We start from the raw sequence: 17,126 nt of genomic DNA, 5'->3' as shown, positions 1-17,126 counted from the left end.
TGTACCCATTTTTTTCTAAGTAAGTAGAAAGCTTTAAGATCCAAATCAGTAATTCCTTCTATAGTTCTGAACTTGGTCATCTCTTAAAGGCTCAGCAAAAGTGTTTGCTATTGCCTTGGTGAATACTGAGAAATAAATATCTTTCTTTCAGAATGGTGGTGATTTGCATAACACATATATTCTAAAACAAAATGAAATTTTCTTATGCCAGCAATGGCTGCCTTATAGAAGATATCTCTAAGTTATTATATATGGATAACTAACTTCTATGATGTATTAGTATCCTTGTGATAAAGCTAGTTTACATTTAAAGAATATTTCAGGTAAAGAAGGCACTCATTTTTTAACTCAGAAAATATTAATTGATTTCCTTTTTTGTGCTAGACAGTGTTTCAGACACTAAAGATAGAGCAGTGCATAAGACAGAGCCTCTGCTTTCATGGTATTTATAGTCAGAGATATTGGGTGGAGAGTGGGAGGGAAAAGAGAGTGAACAAAAAAAATATACCGAGTGGTGATCAGGTCTAAGAAGAAAAATATAGAAGGATGGAGAAGTTCTATCTGATATGATTGCAACAAAACTCTGAAAGATGGTGAGGGAATGAGCCATTTGGATATCTGCTGAACGAGAGTTTCTGGGAGGAGAAACAGTAAGGGTCCGATGAATGATGAGTGAAAGAAGAGATGCAAGATTGTGGAGATAGCTGGGACAATACTACCTAGAGCCTAAAGGTTTTATTCTGAAGGATAAGGTTGGCTTTGAAGTATTCCAAGTAGAGAGGTGTGGTGTTTAAAGCTGTATGTACCCCAGTAAAACACATCCTTAAATTTAATCCATTCCTGGACATGTGAACCCATTATAAATGGGACCTTATGATGAGAATACTTCACTTAATGTGCTACCCACCTAAATCAGGATGACTCTTAAGTCTACTACTGGAGTCCTTTATGAGAGACTGAAATTTAGAGATGTAGAAAGCCATGGCAGCAAGAAGCAAAAATCAATGAATCCTGGAAGAGAAGGGAAAGACCAGCAGTGCTGTCATATGCCTTGCTGTATGACAGAACAAAGGATTGCCAGCAACTGATCTTCAGGAAGAAAACATTGCCTTGATAGTGTCTTTTTGTTGTTGTTGTTTATTTTATTATTTATTTCTCCCCCTACCCCCATTCCTCCCATTGTCTACTCTTTGTGTCCATTTGCTGTGTTTTCTTCTGTGTCTGCTTGTATTCTCATTAGGTGGCTCCAGGAACTGATCCTGGGACTTCCTGGAGTGTAAGAGAGGTGATTACTCTCTTGTGCCACCTCAACTCCCTGTTCTGTTATGTCTTCTTATTTTCTCCCTTTTGTGTCACTTGATGCATCATCTTGCTGCACCAGCTCTCTGCATCAGCTGGCACGCCTGTGCAGGGAGGCTTTCCTGTACTGCACGGGATTCCACACAGGGTGGCACTCATGCATGGGGCAGCATTCCCACGTGGGCCAGACTCCGTGTGGGCCAGCTTGCCATCTAGGACAGTTTGCCCTCAACAGGAGGCCCTGGGCATCGAACTCTGGATCTCCTATATGGTAGACAGAAGTCCAATTTGTTGAGCCACATCTGTTTCCTGTCAGTGTCTTGATTTGGAAATTTTCCTGGCCTCAAAACAGAGTAAATCAATTATCATTGTTTAACATGGCCTATTTCATGATATAGATCTGCCTAGGAAACCAAAACAGATTTTGATACCAGGAGTGGGGTGCTGCTATTGCGAAAAGAAAAATGTGGAATGGGTTTTGAATTGCATAATAGGTAGAGGCTAGAAGAACTGTAAGGCATTTGATGGAAAAGGCCTTGATTGCTTTGACAAAACTGTTTGTAGAATATATATATGCTAAAAGTACTTCCCATAAGGACTTTGAAGAAAATAATGAATGTGTTATTTGGAACTGGTGGAAAGGTGATCCTTGTTTTAAAGTGGCATAAAACTTGGAAAATTGAGTTCTGATATCAGATGGAAAGCATAACCTGAAGACTATGAACTGGGATATTAATCTGAAAGATTTCCAAGCTAAATGTGGACAGTACAACTGGTTTCTCCTGGCAGCTTCTAATAAAATGCAAGAGGAAAAGGATTAACTGAGAACTGAACTCCTGGGAACAAAGGAACTGTAAATTGATGGTTTGAAAAATTCATGGTTTCTGGAAAACCAGTCCCCAGACAATAGTGCTCCAGGGGATGATTTAACTTAAAATGGAGTTAGTCAGCAATTTCCATGCAACTCAAAATTGGGGATACAACTATGCATAAAGGATCTATGGAAAGTTATTTTATCTGATGATTTGGAACCCCATGTACAACATGCGAATGTGCCAGGTTTTTTTGTGAGATTGCTCTGAATATAACCACTGCCACCCTGGACTACAAAAGACAGAAAAGGGATAGAACCATGGAAGCTGAGGTCTATATCTAACACATCTTCTCAGGCCAAGAGAATGGGCCCACCCATGTGTGTGGAAAGGATGATTCTTCCCTGGCTCTTGGAGAAGATGGACTTTCTGCACCATTGTTCAGGAAGAGTTCTGCCACACCAGTGTTCTGAGAGGACAGAGCTTGTGCTCAAGAATTTACAGAGAGCTTAGCTGCCATCCCAGTGCTTAGAGAGTGTGGAGTCTTAACCCCAGGGTTTGAGGAGAGGATGGGCAAGTGATTGGAAGGGGTGGGGCTGCCACTGCATTCTGTGTTTATGGATTGGGATATTACATATCATTAAGATGTCAATATTATCCAAAGCAATTTATAGATTCAATGCAATCCCCATCAAAATTCCAGCAACAATCTTTGCAGAAAATGGAAAAGCCAACCATCAAATTTAAGTACAAGGTTAAGGAGCCCCAAAGAGCTAATGCCATCTTGAAAAAGAAGAATGAAGTTGGAGGACTCACATTTTCCGATCTTAAAACTTATTACAAATTCTTGGTAAACAGAAGAGCATGGTACTGGCACAAGGACAGACATATATACAAAAGAAATAGGAGTGAGAACTGAGAAATCAACCCTCAATCAGTTTATGGCCAACTGATTTTTGACAAGGTGGCAAAGACCCCTCAGTTGGGAAAGAATAGTCTCTTTAACAAATGATTCTGGGAAAACTGGATCTCCATTTAAAAAAAAAAGGCAAGGAAGACTCCTACTTCACATCATACACAAAAATCAACTCAAAATTGATCTAAGACCTAAATATAAGAGAAAACTATTAAACAACTTAAAAAAAATTGTAGAGAAGCATCTTTAGGACCTTGTGCTAGGCAATGGCTTCTTGGACTTTATACCCAAAACACAAGCAGTAAAAGGAAAAATAAATAGGGCCTCATCAAAATTAAAAACTTTTGTTATTCAAAATAATTTATGATAGTAAAATGACAACCCATACAATAGTAGAAAATATTTGGAAACCATGTATCTGAGAGAGGATTAATGTGCAACATATATAAAGAAATGCTTCTACTTTACAACAAAAGACAAACAACCCAATTACAAAATGGGCAAAAGTCCTGAACAGACATCTCTCCAAAGAAGAAATACAAATGGGCAGAAAGCATATGAAAAGATTCTCTTCATCATTAGCCATCAGGAAAATGCAAATCAAAACCACAATGAGGGAAGCAGACTTGGCCCAATGGATAGGCCAACTGCCTACCACATGGGAAGTCTGCAGTTCAAACCCCCGGCCCGCTTGAACCATGTGGAGTTGACCCACGCACAGTGCTGATGAACACAAGGAATGCCATGCCATGCAGAGGTGTTCCCCGAATAAGGGAGACCCACGCCCAAGGAGTGTGCCCCATAAGGAAAGCCATCCAGTATGAAAGAAAGTGCAACCTGCCCAAGAATGGCACCGCACACACAAAGACCTGACACAGCAAGATGACACAAGGAAAAGAAACACAGATTCCGGGTGCTGCTGATAAGGATAGAAGCCATCACAGAACACACAGTGAATGGACACAGAGAGCAGACAACTGGGCGGGTGGGAGGAGGGGAAGGAGAGAGAAATAAATAAAAACAAAACAAAACCAAAAAAACCCACAATGAAATACCATTTCATACCCATTAGAACAGAAGTTATTAAAAAACTGGAAAATAGTAAATACTAGAGAAGTTGCAGAGAAATAGGAACATTCATTCGTTGCTGCTGGCAATGTAAAATGGTACAGTTGCTGTGTAAGACATTTTGGCAGTTCCTCAGAAAGGTAAGTATAAAACTAAAATATGATTTAGCAATTCCACTACTAAGTATATACCCCAAAAGAATTGAAAGCAAGAACTCAAACAACTATTTACATACTCATCTTCATAGTGGCATTATTCGCAATTTCCAAAAGATGGAAGCAACGCAGGTTTCCATCAACCAATGAATGGATGAATAAAATATAGTATATACATTCAATGGAATGTTATTCAGGCTTAAAAAGGAAAGAAATTCTGATACATACAGCAACATGAATGGCCACTGAAGACATCTTGTTGAGTGAAATAAGCTAGACAAAAACAAAATAATGAAACAATTGGAAGAAGCAAACTCATAGAGTCAGAACCTAGAATATAGGTTACCAGGGGTTGGGGTGGGGATATGGAATGAGAACTACTTCAGATGTACTGGGTTTCTATTTGGAATGATAGAAATATTTTGGAAATGGATGGTGATAATGATAGAACAACATTGGGAACACAACAGCACTGTAATATATGTCTGAATATGTTTAATAGGCAAAACATTAGATTGTATATATAGTAACAGATTACAAATTTTTAAAAATCTGGGAAATTACACTGCACAAACAAACAACCTTAAGTTAATCGACGGACTTTAATTAATGGTATAATTATAAAACTGTACTATCATTAATTGTAACAAATATTCCAAACCAATGCAAACTATTGGTGGCAGGGTGATATATGGGAATCCTGTATTTACACCTGATTTTTCTGTTAACCCACAATTTTCCTAATTAAAAAAAACAACAGCAATGCAAACCAAACACATAAACTAAACATAAGGAAATGAATTCCCATTGTTTAACCTGACCCATTTCATGGTATTTGCTTTAAGTACCCTGGAAATAGAAAAACAGCCTTCTGGCTGTTATCTGAGATGAGAAAGATGGGATGAGTGGGGGGAACTGTCGACATGACCTATGTACAGTGTTCAGATAGGCATTAATGTTAATTTTGAGATTTTTTTAGATACTAGTCACCATTATATGTCCAGCTGCTGGAAATATTTTTGGAATGTAGGAAATGTTGGAACCAGAGAGATATTTTATGATGATATTTAAAAACATCAGTTGATGATGATGACATGTAGTGTTTACTATGGGACAGGCACAGTTTTACTCCTCAGAGCAACCCTGGAAGACAAGTATTAATATTTATATTTTATGAATGAGAAACCTGAGGCACAGGGAGGTTAATTATATTCCTTATGATCTGCTTACACTTAGTATGAAGCAGAATTGTTATAAATGTTACATTAATTGTAACAAGTGTTCCACACCAATGCAAGTGGTGTGGTGGTGGGGTGGTATATGGGAATCCTGTACTATATTGTTTTATAAACCCACAACTTCTCTAATAAAGAAAAAACATTTTTCAAGCTGTAAAAAATAGGAAATGACCTGCATTTTTATAAAGACAGTTGCTAAATATTTCTAATGTGACATCATTTCTTAAGATGGATTGTCTACTTACCATTCCTGTGCTCTATTGCCTGGACTAGGAGTGGATAACTAGGGCAGGCTAGCATAGGGAAAGGGAAGACTTGGGTCACAGCTGAAGACCTGGCAGACAACATGGTGGACAGACAACGTGGCCGTGAGACTCCACCAGAAACCTCCCAACGGCAAGGCTGCTGGAAAGATTTCCCAAGACCTGGCTACAAGATTCTACTTGGAACTCTTTCTGGGGTCAAGGAGAAGCCCCAGATAACCCCAAACAGGCCTCCTCACTGGGCCTCTGAGAGCTATCAGGTGGGAATCATAAGGCAACCAATCAGAAGAGCAAAAGGCTGGAGCTTTTTCCAACATTCAGAAGGGGGAGGAGTCAAGGTTTTAAAAGGCCTAACCTGAGGCTTCTGCCTGCGTGACTCACCCTGCAGCACGCTGCAGTCCATATCTAGGAGCATCCATTCTTTTCTTGTTTCTTAATAAACTCTTTACTCCCTTTCCTACCCTATGGCTGTCTTTAAATTCTTTCATGTGACGTAAGTCAAGAACTTAGAAGCCCAGAACCCAGAGTGTTCTGCTAGCATAACCAAAAGTCCATAGGCAAAATCCAACTCACCCTTTGATTTCGTAAATAAAGTTTCACAGGCACATGCAAAGACACTGAGTTGGGATGTAAACTCAGGTAGAATGACTTCCAGAATCACACTGTATGCTTCCACATGAGAATCATGGGAATAGCCAATACCATGTACCTCCTGATATGATGCATTGGGAATAAATCAGCATCATTTCATCACATCTGAGATGCTCCTGCCAAAAATGCATAATCTGAATCTAAAAATAAGGAAACATCATGCAAATCCAAATTGAGAGACATTCTGCAAGACAACAGGACTGCACGTTTAAAATGTAAAGGTCATGAAATACAAAACTCAGCCAAATTAAAGATTACTGTAACCTGAGAATTGAATGCCAAGCATTCTTTTGGATTTTCTGTTGCTATAAAAATCATCACTGTGGCATTGGCAAAATTTGAATGAAATTTGTAGATTAGAGAATAATATTGTGTCACTAATGCCTATATTTTATATCTCTTAAAACATACTTAATATGCTTTAAAAAAAATGTCTGAAACTATTGTCCAAGATTTCTAGGCAGAATAGACACTTGATAAATATATGTGGACTGCATGAATGAAATGTGTAAGAATTTGAAGTGATTTTTCAAATTTGATTTCTTAATACCAAAGCTGGGAATTCTCCTACAGTGAGGATTTTCCAAGCTCAGGGTCCAATAGCTAAAAAATAGCATAGCTATAATTATTGAGAAAGTGATACTTTACCATCACCACACTGTGGCATCATCTGTGGAAGTCTTGAAGGAAAGTGTCACTTGCACATGCAGAGAGGAGTGAACAGGTAGAAACAATGGTGTGAGCAAACTCCTAAGGGAATGTTGATATTTTGTTCTTGCAACAATGACTTGAAGAATTTGACTGAGAAGATTTAGCCCATGTAGGGGAGTTAAATTTCGAGATGTAGGGAGAGGAGAGCTTACCATATCTTGGGTTACAGGATAAGAAGATTGGACTTCATCCAGTGCTTACCAAGGAGGAAATAAAGGATTCTGAGTAGGGGCGATATGTCCTGAGCATTAGGAGAATTAATTTAATAATAAAATAGTGAAGTTATCACAGAGGTAGTAAATGAGCTAGGACATTATTACATTAAACTTTCATTATTTAACTGTAGTTAAGTGTGCCTACTATTAAATATATTTGAAATTTTTTGTTTGGGCAATAGCAGTTCTTTTTAAAAATGGCCTCTATTCTATATAATTCTTGCTAAATATTGAGGTATGACAAAAAACATACCAGGCAAAATGTGACAGTGGTTTACCCTTGAGACTAAGGTGGGTCATCTGTAACCCTTGGCATCCTTTTATTTATTTTAATTGCAACTTAAACATTCAGGGAATTTCTACTAGCCCACTATATTTAATAGCCATCATAGTTATGGTTTCCTGGAAGCAACAGATATGCCCAGAGAATCTTATTACTTTATAAAAAGCTCATCTTTTAGAGTCTTCCAGGCATGATGAAATATTTAGGGTCTTGGTTAGGTCTCCAGAGTATAGCAGAAGTATAATAAATGGACTTAGAAATGCAAAACTGCTTCATTTCAGATGGTTGCTGTAAGTCATTTGTTACATCCTGACTGCACCCATAAAACACCTCATTCTTGTGTATTTCCTTAGGGAATGCCTCTATTCCACATACAAATAAAGAGATTGGTTTGGGGAAGTTGTAACAGATGACCAAACCGGGTGGCAGATGTGAAGCAGATGCAGAACTGAGATGTCTCCATCATACAATTGTTTTCTTCCTGGCAGAAACTCCTATCTGTTATGTATCTAAGGACTTTGATTGTTTCACTGTGGGTGCCTCTTTGAATCTGTAATATTCAATCTGTTCCTTTTTTAAACCCACAAAATCCTACAAGCTCTCTGGAATAGCTGGACTGATTGGTTATTTTGATGTGAAGTTGTTTAGACACCAGATCAGTTGGCCCACATGGTAGGAAGACTAAGAGGAATATTATTTAAAGCAAAACACACAAAAACAAGAGTTTATTTATACACCACTGACTTTTGTTTGTATATTCCAAATTGCAATTTGAGGAAGAAGTGTAAACACATGTATGTAATTTCCTTGATGTCCATCACCACACATACAAAAAGAGATACCTAGTTTATTTCTATTTTCTATAATTGGGCATTTGCCTTGCTTTTTATTTCATACTAATATCTAGAAATAAGACTAGTTAATTGCTTCTTGGCCTTTTTGCTAAGATCAAGTGTAGAAATAGTGTTAGGAATCTGTCATTTTAATTAATTTAAATTCATTTTCTATAAGGAAAAACAATCAGCATAGAGTATATTTTAATGTGCATTTTCTCACTATCAGGAAACTCCAGTGAAGTTAGGTTAGTAATACCTTATTCTGAGTTCTTTTGTGTGATGCAGGAAAACAGCTATTTTTTTTTTTTTTTTTTGCATCATTTTTAAAGACCACCCTCAGGAAGGTCAATTGCACAGGGACTTGACGTTTGGGGAAAGTTGTGCAGATTTCTAGAAAACACATTTTTGGCTTGGAAGAGAGTGATAGTCTTGCACAAGATTTAAACATCAAGACATCAGAAGGTGGTAAGTGACTTAAGAGCCTTAAAGAATGTGATTTGTTACTGAATGTCAAATGCAGCTCTTTAAAGGGACTAGTGGGTAAAGTGGAAAAGAATCAGATAAGGGATATTTGTTCAGAGAGATGCTAAATGATCAAGACGTTCTGAGATGGAGTTGAGGGTTTAGGATTGTTTTTGGCCCTCACCTTGAGTCTTGCTGAAACATGTCACAGTGGTGGTGTTTCCGTTCCCTGGGAACAGGAATAATGAGAAAGATTTTAGTTCTTTACTCTTTTGCAGTTTTTTAGGAATGCTTTCACCAATGCTTTTATTTTTTGTTTCTATCATCATATAGGGGTAACTTGGTGGCAGATATCTGGAGAAAGAGTGTAACATTTGGCCCTTTATTGCATCTTATCTTTCTCTCTAAGATGGTAGAGGAGGTTTTTATCTTAGGGGCAAACAAAGATTACAGGATCAAGGGACTCAATTTTATTTTATTAATTCATATTAGCAACACAAGTGTGTTCATATATCAATAGCTACATAACATTTATTTATCTGTCTCATTAACAGTATACAAAATAAGAATCTATATTATGTAAATAGATGTCGATAACTTGATTCAACCTCATGTTCACTGATGGAGTAAATGGCTATTAAAATGATGTCATTTTAGTTGAGAGGGTATGGGGTTCTTACTGATAAAAGAACTATTTCCTCTCTACTATCACCTTGGGAACACCAGGAAACCAAACATTAGATGTGCATTCATTTGTGTTATTCAATATTTTATCAGCTGTTTTCTTAGGATGCATTAAAGAAATAATAAACACCACTACATTTTCCAAACTGTGCAAAAGCACTGATTACAAATTTAATGCTGAGTGTGAGACGCCAGTGATATATTCCAATTCATAATTTTGCCTTAATTCTTTGAAGAATTTGGAACTAAGATGATTATTGATAGATACCTTATCTATATCTTAACTGTAAATATACTCCACTTTATGAATGGATTTTGGGGGCTCTTCCTGTTATGATTAATGGTTTGGTAATGCACCCTAGTTTTTTCTACTTTTAAGAGAGAACAGATTATTTACGTAATATATGTTGGAGGTGTCTTACTTGCCCAGCTCTAGGACAATACCACACATGGTGTGGCTTAACAACAGGAATGTGTTAGCTCATGGTTTCAGAGACTTGCGTGCTTTTGACCAGGATCTGTAGGTTCTGCCTGGCCATCAGCCTTTGGTTTCCTTGGCTTTCCAATCACACGGCGACATCCTCTCCTTTCTTTTTAGGGCTTAGTTGAGTTCCAGCTTCTTCTCCTCCATAAAGCCTCTAAGAATAGGTTTAAGGCCCAACCTCATTCACTTGGGTGATATATTTTTTTTTTCTTTTCATTTTTAAAAAAATATTACATTCAAAAAATATGAAGTCCCATTCAACCCCACCGCCCCCACCCCCCACTCCCCCCCACAGCAACACTCTCTCCCATCATCATGACACATCCATTGCATTTGGTATGTACATCTCTGGGCATCACTGCACCTCATGATCAATTGTCCACATCATAGCCCATACTCTCCCACGTTCCATCCAGTGGGCCCTGGGGGGATCTACAATGTCCTGTAATTGTCTGAGAAGCACCACCCAGGACAACTCTGAGTCCCAAAAATGCCTCCACATCTCATCTCTTCCTCCCATTCCCCACACCCAGCAGCCACCATGTCCACTTTTCCCACACCAATGCCACATTTTCTCTGTGGACATTGGATTGGTTTTGTCCATTGCACATCTATGTCAAGAGGGGGCTTAGATTCCACATGGATGCTGGATGCAATCCTCCTGCTTTCAGTTGTAGGCACTCTAGGCTCCATGGTGTGATGGTTGACATTCTTCATCTCCATGTTACCTGAGTGGGGTAAGTCCAATAAATCAGAGTGTAGGAGCTGAAGTCTCTTGAGGTTCAGGGTGCGGTTATCATATTGTCAGTCCAGAGATTCAAATCCCCTAGATATATCTTAAACCCCAGCACCCACTACAATTCCAGTAAAGTAGCATGAAAGTCTTGTGAAAAGAGATCCCATCTGAGTCCAGTTCCCACACGCAGAAACACCAGCTCCAAAGAAGGGCCAACTGACATGGCAGTGAACCCCATCTGCCATGACCATAGAACCCATGGGTCTCTTTAGCCCTCCAAAGAACCAATACCTGGGGTTGTATCTACTTTATTTGTCTCTGAGACCCTGCTCAGGTGTGCATAAGGGCAATCCTTCTGACAACCTCCAGACTCTTTTTTAGCGACTCATAGCCATATGAACTCATTTCTCCTTTCCATTTCCCCCTTACTTTAGGTCAAACAGCATTTTAAACTCCTGCTATTATATGTAGACAGGGATATTCTGCTGGTCCATGTTGAACCTTTAATTCAAGGTCATTTTCTAGTTGCATCATCAGCTGGTATTTGGTAGTGATCCCTTGGTGCTAGGGAGGCTCATCCCCAGGGGTCATGTCCCACACTGAGGGGAAATCTACATGCTGAGTTTGGCTCCAGGACTGGCCACATTTGAGTAACATGAAGGCTGTCAGGAGGAAACTCCCAGGCACAGTGCTGCTCTAGGCCTTGTTCTTATATGAGGCATATATTCTCACAAGCATAGTCATTAGTATCAGGGGCTCACTGTTGGACCTTCCTTCCTTCCTGGTTCTTACCATTGCACCTGGGGGACTGCTGCTGCTCCCCTAGGAACTGTGACAGAGTACTCCCGGTCAGGAACCCATGTACCCCCCCAGCTGTTGTTTTTAATTGTTTCCACTATGAGTATATCGAAACATTTCCATGCACCCTGGACATATGCCCTGTATAACTCCCCGTCAACCATACATCGCCTGTCAATTAACATCCCGTACCAGTATTCCTCTGCTGCCATTGTTGAACCACTCTGTGATCCAAAACTTCCTGAAAAGTGAAGCCCAATATAATGTGAGGATCCCTTACTAGTAAAATGAAATATAGCGATGAGTTTAAAGGTTAGATCTAGAATATGCATTGATTTGGAAAAATTCTACATCCTATTTTTTTATTTTCTTTTTTCCTAATTATTGAGCTTCTCTTCACAAGAGCCTTAGATCACAGTAATTCATATATACAATATACGGTATTCCCACACATCTGCCATAAAACCTTTTCCCTTCCACAGTGATAATCTTATAACTTATTCATATCATATTTACTTAAATTGATGTACAGACCCTGAGACAATAGCTTTCAAACAAGGTGACATCTGTACTTACATTATGGTCCATACTTTAGGATATACAGTTTTCTAAATTTTTAGTTATCCTATGTTTTACATTATCATTTACATTATTATTCTGTCATACCCTATATGATCTGGTGTAATATACTTGTTTTATATCCATCCTTGTGTACTCTCGTGAAACTCCTCTCTTACCCCCACATTTATCTTGGTTCCATCCATTCAACATCCATTTTTCCCTCCCCTTGGGGCCCACAGTGACAGCCAATCTCCTTTTCCCGAGGAGCCACATCCAGAGATACTTGCGACAGTGTTCAGTGCCTGACTTGCTTAACTGCCAGTTGAGCCACATCTTAACAAAAGTAGTAACTTCAAAGGGTTCTACTTAGAGTAGATTCACACCCACAGGAATGGATTATGATTAAGAACAAGTTTGTTTGTTTTTTCTTTTCCCAGGGATATGTAATTCAACCATCCACAGAATATTAAGAGGAATAGAATTCCCCATCCAAGGATACACATTTCTTGCTAAGGGGACTGTGTGATGATGGAGATTAAAAAAACAAACTTGTTGAAAAAAGCTACACGCAAAATGAATAAGTAAAAATTGTCCTTTTGCCTGCTTTAGGTACCTAGGCAAAAAGAGCAAGGTACAAAAAGTAGAGAGAAGAGTAAGCCCATTTTATTTTGCACTAATTATAAGTTTAACAAAACAAAATTAAGGGAAAATGAGAAGGTGAAATTATTAATATTAACTTTTTAATGTAAATCCTTGGTCAAATGAAAGAACAAAATGTATACACTGGGCACAGGTTTCCTATAATCCTTAGCCAAGTGTTGGGGCTATAAATTATGCAAGTACCCACATAACAAAGCAGCATGAAACCCAAGTATGTTTACAAAGGAATACTCTCACCAAGTGCTGGCAACTTGAACCTAAATAACTGATGAAAGATGATTACTGGAGGATATAACTTCTTTATCTTTAAAGAGTGACATTTTGTGCAGCAATGCATGGTATTCCAAAGCTACGAGGAGTAAGTAGGCCAGATCTTATTATTGCTCTCTAAACTACTTGAAGCTGAGTGCCCAACCCTGGTTTATCAGCTCCCTGAGCAGGTTGGCTCAGTAGGGTACAAAGCTGGTTATGGCTAATGTAATCATGGCTTCCAAGGGGGTGTGAAATTTGACAAGCTGTGTGGTGCAGTGGTCATTACTAAAGTGGGTGGTTTGACTAGAAGCTTACTTTATGATTTTCATAATTAATTTTTTCCTTGCTCCTGGAGCATCCTGAAACTTACCTTTTTATTATTATTATTTCACTGATGAGTTCTAAACTCAGTTAAAGTTCTTCCTCCTAGGCCCCACATTTTCCTCTTCTCTCCTTATCTTTTCCACTCCCCTCACCCTTCTCTTCCCCTCTCCTTTTCCCTTTCAATTTTGGTTTCCTTTTCCATTTCTTTTGTTTGCTTTCTTTTACTAATTCTTTTTTCTTTTCCTTCTTTCTTTCTTTCTTTTTTTTTGAGAGAGGAGGATAGAGCAGAAACATAGCTTCTTTTTCAAGTATTAGGATGACTAGTTAATATTTCATTCTAGGATTTTAGCATTGGAGCACTCACCAAGCAGAATTGATTAACTTTAACATTGCAATGATTCATCAAGAAAGTAGAATGTTATATTTCCCTTTGAATAAAAATCCTTTTCTTAATCTTCTATTATTTCAGTTCAATAACAAATCTCCATCTTGAGCATCCTTTTCCTTTCTTATCTCTCCTAAATTCTTAGACAGTATGTTGAAGAACACAGTAATATCTTACCATCAATTTTATGACTCCTTTACACTAGAACAGTCTTACATATCTATGAAATAACATTATTTTGTTATTCTTATGGAGGAGACAGGCTCTGATAGACTTTTAAACAATGTTTAATTTGAACACAATTACAGGGAATTTGTTTTAAGGAAACGTAAATGCTTAAAATGGAAATGAGTCATATATATTCATAAACATTAGCAAGGTTATAATATTGGCTAGCAAAAGCTGTATCAAAGTCTTGATTATGTTCATAAAGATATCAGAGGAAAAGAAAATAACCTTATGTTTGAGTTATATGCTTCTGCAGATCAGTATCCTCAGTCATCATATAGGTTATGGAATAATTTTAACTTGTTTCTTTTTTTCTGGGTTCTTATTTATATTTATAAGTATAGACTTCCTTTTCCTGTTTTCCCTGTCAAAGTAACTTACCATCTCATTGGAATGTAGCAAACAGAACTGCCTCAGAGGCAAGTAAGATTCCTTAATGTGGTATTAAGCAACACAACATAACAAATTCCGTAAACTCTTCCAACAGTCAAGTCTCTTTTACTGCATCAAAAATAAGTAGTATCCAGCAATTGTATTATTAATTACAAATTACACAACTATAATGGCTGAAATATATACTATCACATCTTCAGACTGCGGCGGCTTGCTCGGTCGGTAGAGGTGGGGTCTGGCTGCGGATGAGGGGTCGGTCCAGCTCTGGACGAGGGGTCGTTCCCGCTTGGGACGAGGGGTCGGTCCCACTTGGGATGAGGGGTCGGTCCGGCAGCAGACGATGGATTGGTCTCACAAGGGGTTGCGCGGTTCGGCTGACGGGGTTGCCCAGAGAAGCCGGCGACAAAGGGGTCGCCCGGAGAAGCAGGCGACAAACTGGGGACAAGGGAGGCCAGGCCCTTATCGGGGGCTCTCAGGACTGGAGGGCGCACGGCAGAAGAACTACCGCGGAGACAAGGTAAACACGCAAGTCCACTTTATTGAGGGAGAGGCAACAGTTTTATAGGGGCTGGGGAAGGCTGATTGGTCGAAGACATGCCCTGTTCTGATTGGTTGCCGGCGAAAGGTCAGTGGGCGGTACTGGATGGGGGAGGGGTGGTGGTTAGGGATTGGCTGTCGCTGTTGCTGGGGGAAGGGGCAGGGTTTAGGGATTGGTGGTTGCTTTTGCTGGGGTGGAGGGCAGACTTGAGTTTCCCGCCCATGCCTGGCTGTTGCTGTCAGGGGGAGGGAAAAGGGCAGACTGGATTTTTCCGCCCCCACCTGGCTGTTGCTACTGTCGGGGGAGGGGAAAAGGGTAGACTGGATTTCTCCGCCCATGCCTGGCTGTTGCTGCTGTCAGGGGAGGGGAAAAGGGCAGACTGGAACCTTCCGCCCTGCGCCTGCACAGGGAGAAAGAAGAAGAAGGGTGCCGCCCCACAAGGCATCGGGTGGCGCCATCTGGGAGGAGGGGGGGCCGCGGAAGCATGGCTGCCGAGAAGGGGAGACCCGAGGGCACTCTGCGCCCATGCCGAGCTTCCTTCAGGGGTGGCGGTGAGTCCGACCAGCCACCCTATTATGGGGGCAGCGGCTTGGCCTGCCGCGGCTGCTCCCCCGCCAGGCCAGGAAACCACACTTCAGCCCGAGGGGTGAACGCACTATAATGGCTGAAATATATACTATCACATCTTCAGGCAATTTGCATTCGGAGGAAATGATAGTAAAATTCAACTGGAGAATAAATTCCACACTAAGAATGTTGGTTGTCCTAAAGTGAAAATATACATAGCATGATCACTACTTTATTGAGTATTGCCTGCTCATCAAGGAGATAGCGGTTTTCAAGAGGACATTACTGCGAATAAAATCTACATTAATGGATGTTGGAGAAGCTGTAGATTTTCTACCCCAGGGAAGAGTTTGGAAAACAATTTCCTGGCTGTCTATCAAAGTGAATGTAATTGTTTTGATAAGCAACGGGTTGAAAGTTGCGGTGACTTTGAAATGCAGTCACACAGGTTAGTGTTTCTTTCTTGAACTCGTCCCTCCAGCTACACTGATCACTGGTTGGAAAGCTCATAGCCGAGGTCTGACTGCTTTGTTTTTGGTCTATTCATATAAATACATTTATGTATTTATTTATTAGTGAGTTGTTGTATCTTCAGAGTAACGAGGCCAGCATCAAGTCAAGGAAAAGTCACTTCTTATATTTTAGATCAAGTGTCATAAGTGTCCTTCCAATTCTGTTTTTTGTGTTCCTTTTACAGGACAGTTTCTAAACCCTGGCAATACTGATATTTTGGGCCAGACAGGGCATTGTGGGGGGAATAAGGCTCCACATTGTAGGATATTAGCAGCATCTCTGGTTTCTGCCTACTAGATCCAGTATCACACACTCATCTTTAAAATAAAAAATGGCTCCAGACATTGTCAAGTGTCCCTGGAGGACAAAACTCATCCTTGGCTGAAAACCATTCTTTACAAAGCAAGTCAGAAGCTTTTGAATTTTGAAGTATGAGGGAAATCAATTATATTCTTTGTAATTAAAAAATATATTTTAATTGCTATGAAATGTAGAATTAGGGACAGTGGGATTGAAGAAACAAAATATGAACTGGATCCAAACATTCCCATGCTTAATGCCCTGCAGTGGCTACTCAAGTCACAGAATGTAAGAGCCAATGTTTTTATCATGATCTATAAGAGTAAAATTTTTCAAAATCTGGCCTCTGTTCTCACTTCACCCTCTACCATTTGTCCCTTGCTCTCTCCAGCCACTCATCCACCCACTTTCTGAAGCCATTAGCTGCTGCTAGTTTTCAGGAAAGTCATGTCATGAATGGCAAAGGGCTGTTGGTGAGGTTGTCTGTGTAGTGGTGCATGCAGTAACCACTACATGCTTATGGACACAGAAATAGATATGTACATACAAATACACACATATGAAGTCATATATGCATATACTATTATTTATAACCTGTATTCCTTTATCTCACTGATGGAAATAATATTTTTTTCCAAAGTCCTCTATAATTTTTTCTCTTTTCATCACTCCCTTTTTTATTTTTTTTTATTTTTTTCCTTTGTAATAATCTTTCTTTTTTTTTTATAATTAATTTTTTTTATTGACTTTGTAATAATGTTACATTAAAAATATATATGTGAGGTCCCATTCAT

Source organism: Dasypus novemcinctus, chromosome 28 (genome assembly GCF_030445035.2).
Source record: "Dasypus novemcinctus isolate mDasNov1 chromosome 28, mDasNov1.1.hap2, whole genome shotgun sequence".
In the NCBI taxonomy this organism is placed as follows: Eukaryota; Metazoa; Chordata; class Mammalia; order Cingulata; family Dasypodidae; genus Dasypus; species Dasypus novemcinctus.
Note: the sequence above shows the minus strand (reverse complement) of the source record.